This window comes from Mus musculus, chromosome 5 (assembly GCF_000001635.26).
Source record: "Mus musculus strain C57BL/6J chromosome 5, GRCm38.p6 C57BL/6J".
Taxonomy (NCBI): Eukaryota; Metazoa; Chordata; class Mammalia; order Rodentia; family Muridae; genus Mus; species Mus musculus.
In genome coordinates this window covers 86,199,794-86,211,197 of record NC_000071.6, presented here as the reverse complement: position 1 = coordinate 86,211,197, position 11,404 = coordinate 86,199,794, and positions in this window count along the sequence as shown.

Below are 11,404 nucleotides of genomic sequence, written 5' to 3'. Positions count from 1 at the left end.
TGATCATAAAATAAAATATCCTCTAGGGTTATTATAATGATTAACTATATTATCACAAACAACATGTTTAGAAAGGTGCCTGATATGTAATAAGTACTCAATAGACATTAAATATTCCCTTTAAAATGTGGTATTTTTATTAATGAGCTTAGCCAGCAATTTCTTCTACAATACAGAAAAGAATACAGGCAGAAAGGAAGGCAGGAGCAAGAAGGAGACAGGGAAGTGTCTGAGAGGAGGGGTAGCAATGGAAAAGAGGAGAAGCAGAAGTAGAGAAAGTGAAAGAGGGAAGAAAAAACTAACCTAGTAGCTTGGTGGTATGATGCTTGACAAATATGCAACTTCCCCCAGCCCCCATCCAATTGCCTGTGCTGAAAAATACAAACAAAGAAAAACTACCAAAAAAAAAAAAAGAGCAAAATGTACTTCTGTGTATTGAGATCTATTTTAATATGGACAATTTCCTTTGGTTGTGTTGTTTTGGTTTGATTTTGTTGTGGTTTTGGTTGCTGGCCTACATGTCCTTGCTTTAACCTGGTGATTGAATATCTGCTGTTCTTTTCATTTTTGTTTGTTTGTTTGCTTGTTTGCTTGTTTGTTTGCTTGCTTGCTTGCTTGCTTCATGTATATGGCCAGATCAGATTAACTAATCGGACGTATTTTAAGCTCTAAGGAAAAATAAATGATCACAATTAGGACTGTCTTCTTATAAAGAACCCACTATAGCTGTGATAATAGGTACATTTGTGTTTATTTATATTCTAAGTAAACGTGATTTCACTTTCTCTGTTAAAATCTCAATGTCTGAGGGTTCTTTTAAATTATTATGAAATGCAGAGCAAATTTTCTTTTTTAATGTTATGAGTATTTTGCAATGTAATTAACCTTGAGATATTTAGTGGAATTTTCTTACAGTATCATTACATGTAAACACACAGGATGACCAAAGACTACAGTTCCTGACACAGTTTCCAAGCTGAAAATGAACGGTGCAGAGATCAGCATCCATTTTGCCTGTCAGTTCTTACACTGTAGATAAGCAGCACTTTGGGGATGAGTTTTGTGTCAAACTTTTCACAGTTTTGAAATTTTTGTTGGTGGTTTCTCTCAAGAATGGTGCTACTGTGCCTGCTACTTACTGTGCCTAGATCAAAACAGTCCTGAGAAACTTTATGGAGAAAATCAACCCAGGAAAAGAAGGAAATTGTTAGGGGAAACTTACTGTCGATGACAACCTGCCTGGGTCTTTAATATGGGAGAAGGTAAGAGACACCTGAAGGTCTACCGCCAGGCACCATGGGCAGGTCTCAGCACGATGACTCACCAATTTGACCAAGGTACATGAGGTTAATTAAGCAGGGATCAGAGGAGTCACCCACAGCCTTTTTAGAAGACTCCTGGAGGCATTCCATTGGTATATACCGTATGACCCCAGCAGCGAGGAGGACAAAGCTACTGTGATTATGGCTTTTATAGACCAGGCTAGTAGAGATATCGGGGAAAAAACTTCAGAGGCTAGGAGGACTACAGGATAAGTTGTTGAGGGATTTAGTGTAGATTGCTGAGAAAGTCTACCATAACAGGGAGACGGATGTAAAGGGGCAAAGAAAGAGAAAGGAAGATGATGGAAGGGAGATGAAAAAAAGTCAAGCGACAGGAAAGGAACTTACAGAGAACCTCGGCTACAGTAGTTATGGAAAGTGGAAAAGAGAGACTCTAACCAAAGACAGAAATCCCCTTGAGAAGGACCATTGCAAGGAGAGGGACCACTGAGAGGAAATGCCAGGACTTAGAAAAACGCCCCCAAAAGTTGAAGGTGTTAGCTCTGGGTGAAGACAGTAATTAGGGGAGACAGGATTCAGATCCTCTCCCCAAACCCAGGGTAGCTCTGAGAGTGGAGGGGAAACCCACTCAATTCTTGGTGGACACAGGTGCTCAACACTTGGTCCTCCTCCAAGCCAATGGCCCCATTTCCAAGAAAAAATCTTGGGTTCAAGGAGCCACTTGCATCAAAATGTATTCATGGACAACCTGAAGAACAGTGGGCCTTGGGATGGGCCGGGTATCCCATTCATGTATGGTCATCCCAAACTGTCCCTACCTTCTGTTGGGGTGGCACTTACTCTCCGAGATGGGGGCCCAGATATACTTTCTGCTCGATGGACCACAACTAACTGGCCCAAAAGGAGAGCCCATGGATGGAGGAAAGATCTCTCTGACTGACCCTGCCGAGAGCTGAGCTTGCCTGGTTTACAAATGGGAGCAGTTTTCTCCATAAAGGTCAGAAACAAGCAGGTGCTGCCATGGTGAACAGCACAAATGTCCTCTGGGCTGAATCTCTATCCCCGGCATATCAGCGCAGAAAGCAGAGCTAATTGCCCTCACCAAAGCCTTGGAACTTGGGGCTGGCAAGAAAATTCGCATCTACACAGATAGCAGGTATGCCTTTGCCACAGCCCAAATCCACAAGGTTATATACCAAGAGAGAGAACTGCTCACATCAGAGGAAAAAGTAATAAAAAACAAGCAGGAAATCTTGGATCTTTTGGATGCCCTAATGAAGCCAGCAACTGTGAATATTATTCATTGCCCAGGACATTAGAGGAGAAGAGACTCAGTGGCCTGATCAATAACCAGAAAGATCAAGTGGCTTGAGAAGTGACTATGCAGGAGCCTATCTGAGTTATGGACCTGCAAGAGATACCCGCTGGGGAATAGAACTCACTTAAAATATACAATCAGCACTAGTCATGACTAGGGATGGCCTCACTTAAAAATATACAAAAGAAGAAAGGACTCAGATTGCTAGCCACCCTACCAACTATTAACTAAAGAAGGGAGGGCAATAGCACACACAAGAAGGAAAAACTATACTCCCCAGAAAACAAGCAAGTGACTTACTAGGCCAAATGCACAGTTGGACTCATTTAAAAGATGAAAAGCTTGTCCAAGAAGTTAAGGGATCTGAAGTATATATAATGGACCCTCAGGTTTTGGGCCAGAGAGATAGTAGAACAGTGTAAATTATGCCAGCAAATGAATGCTTGTGCAGTCAAGAGTAAACAGGGCAAAAGACCTAGAGGAGTATATTGGGAGGTCAATTTTAAAGAAGTTAAGCCAGGAAACTATGGTTACAAATACCTTCTAGTGTTTGTGGATACTTTCTCTGGATGGGTTGAGGCTTTCCCCACCAAGCAGGAAGGAGCTACTGTGGTAGTTAAGAAGATATTAGAGGAAATTTTCCCAAGATTCCGAGTGTCCAAAGTAACTGGATCGACAACGGTCCTGCTTTTGTCTCTAAGGTAAGTTAGGGATTGACAGAGATATTGGGGACTAACTGGAAGCTCCATTGTGCATACTATCCCCAGAGCTCAGGGCAGGTAGAGAGAATAAATAGAACCCTAAAAGAGACCTTAACTAAATTGACCATGGAGACTAGTGCTGACTGAGTGGTGCTCCTTTCCCTGGCCCTGCTCCAAACTACCATTTTATTTTTATTTTTTTATTTTTTTATTTATTTTTTTATTTTTTTTATTTATTTATTTATTTATTTATTTATTTATTATATGTAAGTACACTGTAGCTGTCTTCAAAACACCAGAAGAGGGCATCAGATCTCATTATGGGTGGTTTTGAGCCACCATGTGGTTGCTGGGATTTGAACTTCGGACCTTCGGAAGAGCAGTTGGGTGCTCTTACCTACTGAGCCATTTCACCAGCCCCAAATTACCATTTTAACCTGACCCCTTTTGAGATCCTGTATGGGACCCCCCAGTCCCTTGACCCCTCACCCCCACCCCAGAATAACTTTTCAGGCTGACAAGGATCTTACAGCTTAATTGCAAGCTTTCTGGATCAGTCACCAGGAATTGTGGCCTACATTTAGTGCCCTGTATAATGCAGGTACCCCAGAGGTTCCACAGGAGTACCAAGTTGGAGATTGGCTATATGTTAAGAAGCATCATGCTGGGGGCACAAGTCCCTTCCGGTCCACTCGAGCACCAGGGTGCCTTGCCAGCAGAGTCTCCCGACACCCGCAAGGGCCCACACAGGATTCCCCACGGGATCCTAAGACCTCTGGTGAGTGGAACACAACTTCTGCCAAGAGACAGGTTCGAACACCAGATATCTGGGCACCTTCCCTGCAAGAAGAGAGCTTGCCTGAATGTGGGGAGCGGGTGTGGCGGCAGTCCCAAAGGCGCCAGGGACTGCAGCTAAGTCATATGACTTGCACCTGACTTCCTCATATAAACCACAAACATCTTGAGAGCTGCGCAGGTGTACCAGGATACTGGTGAATCCATTTTGATGGAGATATGCCCCTGCTGCCCTGATTAGCTGAAGCCTCGTGACTGGCGAGGGGGCGTGGCCTGCTGTGCGTGGATGAGAGAGAGTATAAAAAGAGTGAGAGGCCCAGGGTTCGGGGGAGATATAAAAACAAGGGAGATATAAAAGCAAGGGAGATATAAAAACAAGGGAGATATAAAAACAAGGGAGATATAAAAACAAGGGAGATATAAAAACAAGGGAGATATAAAAACAAGGGAGATATAAAAACAAGGGAGATATAAACAAGGGAGAGATATAAACAAGGGAGATATAAAAACAAGGGAAATATAGAGAAAGAAGAAACAGGACTGAATAAACGTGTGCAGAAGGATCCTGTAGCAGCGTCGTTCTTCCTGGCCAGTTGAGCGCGCGCAAGACCTGAAGAAAATACTCTGACCACTGAAACTAAGGAGAGAGCTAGCCTCCCAGGTCTGCTTATAGAGGCTAACAGAGTCACCTGAGGAACAAGCTCTAACCAGAGACAACTATAACACCTAGTTTCAGAGATTACCAGATGGCGAAAGGCAAATGTAAGAATCCTACTAACAGAAATCAAGACCACTCACCATCATCAGAACGCAGCACTCCCAACCCACCTAGTCCTGGGCACCCCAACACAACCAAAAATCTAGACCCAGATTTAAAAACATTTCTCATGATGATGGTAGAGGACATCAAGAAGGACTTTCATAACTCATTTAAAGAATTACAGGAGAGCACTGCTAAAGAGTTACAGGCCCTTAAAGAAAAACAGGAAAACACAACCAAACAGTTAGAAGTCCTTAAAGAAAAACAGGAAAACACATCCAAACAGGTGATGGAAATGAACAAAACAATACTATAACTAAAAAGGGAAGTAGACACAATAAAGAAAACCCAAAGCGAGGCAACTCTGGAGATAGAAACCCTAGGAAAGAGATCTGGAACCATAGATGCGAGCATCAGCAACAGAATACAAGAAATGGAAGAGAGAATCTTAGATGCAGAAGATTCCATAGAGAACATCGGCACAACAATCAAAGAAAATACAAAATGCAAAAGGATCCTAACTCAAAACATCCAGGAAATCCAGGACACAATGAGAAGACCAAACCTACGGATAATAGGAGTTGATGAGAATGAAGATTTTCAACTTAAAGGGCCAGCTAATATCTTCAACAAAATAATAGAAGAAAACTTCCCAAACATAAAGAATGAGATGCCCGTGATCATACAAGAAGCCTACAGAACTCCAAATAGACTGGACCAGAAAAGAAATTCCTCCAGACACATAATAATCAGAACAACAAATGCACTAAATAAAGATAGCATATTAAAAGCAGTAAGGGAGAAAGGTCAAGTAACATATAAAGGCAGGCCTATCAGAATTACACCAGACTTTTCACCAGAGACTATGAAAGCCAGAAGAGCCTGGACAAATGTTATACAGACACTATGAGAACACAAATGCCAGCCCAGGCTACTATTCTTGGCCAAACTCTCAATTACCATAGATGGAGAAACCAAAGTATTCCACGACAAAACCAAATTCAAACATTATCTTTCCAAGAATCCAGCCCTTCAAAGGATGATAACAGGAAAAAAACAATACAAGGACAGAAATCAGGCCCTAGAAAATCAAGAAAGTAATCCCTCAACGAACCAAAAAGAAGACAGGCACAAGAACAGAATGCCAACTCTAACAACAAAAATAACAGGAAGCAACAATTACTTTTCCTTAATATCTCTTAATATCAATGGACTCAATTCCCCAATAAAAAGACATAGATTAACAGACTGGCTACACAAACAGGACCCAACATTCTGCTGCTTACAGGAAACCCATCTGGGAAAAGGACAGACACTACCTCAGAGTGAAAGGCTGGAAAACAATTTTCCAAGCAAATGGTCTGAAGAAACAAGCTGGAGTAGCCATTCTGATATCGAATAAAATTGACTTCCAACCCAAAGTTATCAAAAAAGACAAGGAGGGACACTTCATACTCATCAAAGGTAAAATCCTCCAAGAGGAACTCTCAATTCTGAATATCTATGCCCCAAATGCAAGGGCAGCCACATTCATTAAAGACGCCTTAGTAAAGCTCAAAGCACACATTGCACCTCACACAATAATAGTGGGAGACTTCAACACACCACTTTCATCAATAGACAAATCGTGGAAACAGAAACTAAACAGTGACACAGTGAAACTAACAGAAGTTATGAAACAAATGGATCTGACAGATATCTACAGAACATTTTATCCTAAAACAAAAGGATATACTTTCTTCTCAGCACCTCACGGGACCTTCTCCAAAATTGACCATATAATTGGTCATAAAAAAGGCCTCAACAGATATAAAAATATTGAAATTGTCCCATGCATCCTATCAGACCACCATGGACTAAGGCTGATCTTCAATAACAACATAAATAATGGAAAGCCAACATTCACGTGGAAACTGAACAACACTTTTCTCAATGATACCTTGGTCAAAAAAGGAATAAAGAAAGAAATTAAAGACTTTTTAGAGTTTAATGGAAATGAAGCCACAACATACCCAAACCTTTGGGACACAATGAAAGCATTTCTAAGAGGGAAACTCATAGCTCTGAGTGCCTCCAAGAAGAAACTGGAGAGAGCGCACACTAGCAGCTTGACAACACATCTAAAAGCTCTAGAAAAAAGGAAGAAAATTCACTCAAGAGGAGTAGACGGCAGGAAATAACCAAACTCAGGGGTGAAATCAAGCAAGTGGAAACAAGAAGAACTATTCAAAGAATTAACCAAACGAGGAGTTGGTTCTTTGAGAAAATCAACAAGATAAATAAACCCTTAGCTAGACTCACTAGAGGGTACAGGGACAAAATCCTAATTAACAAAATCAGAAATGAAAAGGGAGACATAACAACAGATCCTGAAGAAATCCAAAACACCATCAGATCCTTCTTCAAAAGGCTATACTCAAAAGGCTAAACTGGAAAACCTGGACGAAATGGACAAATTTCTAGACAGATACCAGGTACCAAAGTTAAATCAGGATCAAGTTAACGATCTAAACAGTCCCATATCCCCTAAAGAAATAGAAGCAGTTATTAATAGTCTCCCAGCCAAAAAAAGCCCATGACCAGACGGGTTTAGTGCAGAGTTCTATCAGACCTTCAAAGAAGATCTAATTCCAGTTCTGCACAAACTATTTCACAAAATAGAAGTAGAAGGTACTATACCAACTCATTTTATGAAGCCACAATTACTCTGATACCTAAACCACAGAAAGATCCAACAAATATAGAAAACTTCAGGCCAATTTCTCTTATGAATATTGATGCAAAAATACTCAATAAAATTCTCGCTAACCGAATCCAAGAACACATTAAAGCAATCATCCATCCTGACCAAGTAGGTTTTATTCCAGGGATGCAGGGATGGTTTAATATACGAAAATCCATCAATGTAATCCATTATATGAACAAACTCAAAGACAAAAACCACATGATCATCTCGTTAGATGCAGAAAAAGCATTTGACAAGATCCAACACCCATTCATGATAAAAGTCTTGGAAAGATCAGGAATTCAAGGCCCATACCTAAACATGATAAAAGCAATCTACAGCAAAGCAGTAGCCAACATCAAAGTGAATGGAGAGAAGCTAGAAGCAATCCCAGTAAAATCAGGGACTAGACAAGGTGCCCACTTTCTCCCTACCTCTTCAACATTGTACTTGAAGTATTAGCCAGAGCAATTCGACAACAAAAAGAGATCAAGGGGATACAAATTGGAAAAGAGGAAGTCAAAATATCACTTTTTGCAGATGATAAGATAGTATATATAAGTGACCCTAAAAATTCCACCAGAGAACTCCTAAACCTGATAAACAGCTTCGGTGAAGTAGCTGGATATAAAATTCACTCAAACAAGTCAATGGCCTTTCTCTACACAAAGAATAAACAGGCTGAGAAAGAAATTAGGGAAACAACACCCTTCTCAATAGTCACAAATAATATAAAATATCTTGGCGTGACTCTAACTAAGAAAGTGAAAGATCTGTATGATAAAAACTTCAAGTCTCTGAAGAAAGAAATTAAAGATCTCAGAAGATGAAAAGATCTCCCATGCTCATGGATTGGCAGGATCAACATTGTAAAAATGGCTATCTTGCCAAAAGCAATCTACAGATTCAATGTAATCCCCATCAAAATTCCAACTCAATTCTTCAATGAATTAGAAAGAGCAATCTGCAAATTCATCTGGAATAACAAAAAAACCTAGGATAGCAAAAACTCTTCTCAAGGCTAAAAGAACCTCTGGTGGAATCACCCTGCCTGACCTAAAGCTTTACTACAGAGTAATTGTGATAAAAACTGCATGGTACTGGTATACTGACAGACAAGTAGACCAATGGAATAGAATTGAAGACCCAGAAATGAACCCACACACCTATGGTCACTTGATCTTCAACAAGGGACCTAAAACCATCCAGTGTAAGACAGACAGCATCTTCAACAATTGGTGCTGGCACAACTGGTTGCTATCATGTAGAAGAATGCGAATCGATCCATACCTATCTCCTTGTACTAAGGTCAAATCTAAGTGGATCAAGGAACTTCACATGAAACCAGAGACACTGAAACTTATAGAGGAGAAAGTGGGGAAAAGCCTTGAAGATATGGGCACAGGGGAAAAATTCCTGAATAGAACAGCAATGGCTTGTTCTGTAAGATTGAAAATTGACAAATGGGACCTCATGAAACTCCAAAGCTTCTGCAAGGCAAAAGACACCGTCAATAAGACAAAAAGACCACCAACAGATTGGGAAAGGATCTTTACCTATCCTAAATCAGATAGGGGACTAATATCCAACATATATAAAGAACTCAAGAAGGTGGACTTCAGAAAATCAAATAACCCCATTAAAAAATGGGGCTCAGAACTGAACAAAGAATTCTCACCTGAGGAATACCGAATGGCAGAGAAGCACCTGAAAAAATGTTCAACATCCTTAATCATTAGGGAAATGCAAATCAAAACAACCCTGAGATTCCACCTCACACCAGTCAGAATGGCTAAGATCAAAAATTCAGGTGACAGCAGATGCTGACAAGGATGTGGAGAAAGAGGAACACTCCTCCATTGTTGGTGGGATTGCAGGCTTGTACAACCACTCTGGAAATCAGTCTGGCGGTTCCTCAGAAAACTGGACATAGTACTACCACAGGATCCCGCAATACCTCTCCTGGGCATATATCCAGAAGATATCCCAACCGGTATGAATGACACAAGCTCCACTATGTTCATAGCAGCCTTATTTATAATAGCCAGAAGCTGGAAAGAACCCAGATGCCCCTCAACAGAGGAATGGATAGAGAAAATGTGGTACATTTACACAATAGAGTACTACTCAGCTATTAAAAAGAATGAATTTATGAAATTCCTAGCCAAATGGATGGACCTGGAGGGCATCATCCTGAGTGAGGTAACACATTCACAAAGGAACTCGCACAATATGTACTTACTGATAAGTGGATATTAGCCCAAAACCTAGGATACCCAAGATATAAGATACAATTTGCTAAATACATGAAACTCAAGAAGAATGAAGACTGAAGTGTGGACACTATGCCCCTCCTTAGAATTGGGAACAAAACACCCATGGAAGGAGTTACAGAGACAAAGTTTGGAGCTGAGTCGAAAGGATGGACCATCTAGAGACTACCATATCCAGGGATCCACCCCATAATCAGCATCCAAACACTGACACCATTGCATACACTAGCAAGATTTTATCGAAAGGACCCAGATGTAGCTGTCTCTTGTGAGATTATGCCGGGGCCTAGCAAACACAGAAGTGGATGCTCACAGTCAGCTAATGGATGGATCACAGGGCTCCCAATGGAGGAGCTAGAGAAAGTACCCAAGGAGCTAAAGGGATCTGCAACCCTATAGGTGGAACAACATTATGAACTAACCAGTACCCCGGAGCTCTTGACTCTAGCTGCATATGTATCAAAAGGTGGCCTAGTCGGCCATCACTGGAAAGAGAGGCCCATTGGACTTGCAAACTTTATATGCCCCAGTACAGGGGAACGCCAGGGCTAAAAAAAAAAAAAAAGGGAATGGGTTGGTAGGGAAGTGGGGGGAGGGTATGGGGGACTTTTGGGATAGCATTGGAAATGTAATTGAGGAAAATATGTAATAAAAAATATTTTAAAAAAAGAAGCATCATGCTGAAAACTTGGAAACAAAGTGGAAAAGGCCATTCCTGGTGTTGTTGACCACCCCAACCTCCATTAAAGTGGGTAGAGTAACTACCTGGGTTCACATAACTCATGTCAGACAAGCACCTGCATCTGACACCAACCGGAGAGCAGCCAGTCACACGCAAGACACACCCACTCAAGCTCAAGATCACCTGCCCTTCTGCAAGGACAGAGCTAGCTATGGTGTATCTTCCTTCTGGTGCTGGGCCTCAGCAACCCCCACAGCCATACCAAAGTCGCATGGCAAGTACTCTCAGACACTGGGGAAGTAGCTTGGTCCACTACAGAGGAATACCTGCCTTATACCTGGTGTCCAGACCTTGTCTTTGAACTCTGTCAGTTAGCAGCAGGCCTTGACTCCTTGATATCCCCACCCTAGAGACACAGGGGGAGGGATATTCATGGGACTTGTGAATCTAAACCATGTCTCAGAAGAGGAAGGTGGGATTTAGAATTTGGACACCCAAAGTTGAGGAATGACCTGCAAGTAACCCCCTATATGTGTGCCCCAAGATGGGAGAAGCCAGTAGCGGACCCATAAGTGGGTGGAGGGGTAACCATTTTCTCTGTGCTACCTGGGGGTGTGAAACTTTGGGAAGCACATACTGGAGACCATTTCAGGGGTAGTTAAAGATTCAATGGCCAAGCTGAGAGAAGAGCTAGCCAAGCAGAAGAGAGACAGAAAACAGAGTCAGGGCTGGTTCAAGTCTTGGAAAACTGGCTAAATTCTGAATTTATTGTGTAAGGACTGTTTGCTGTTTTGTTGTGTTATTTTGTTGTTTAATATAGGGAGGAACAGTCACATGAAGTTGAAAGCCCAAGAAATTCATGGTTGC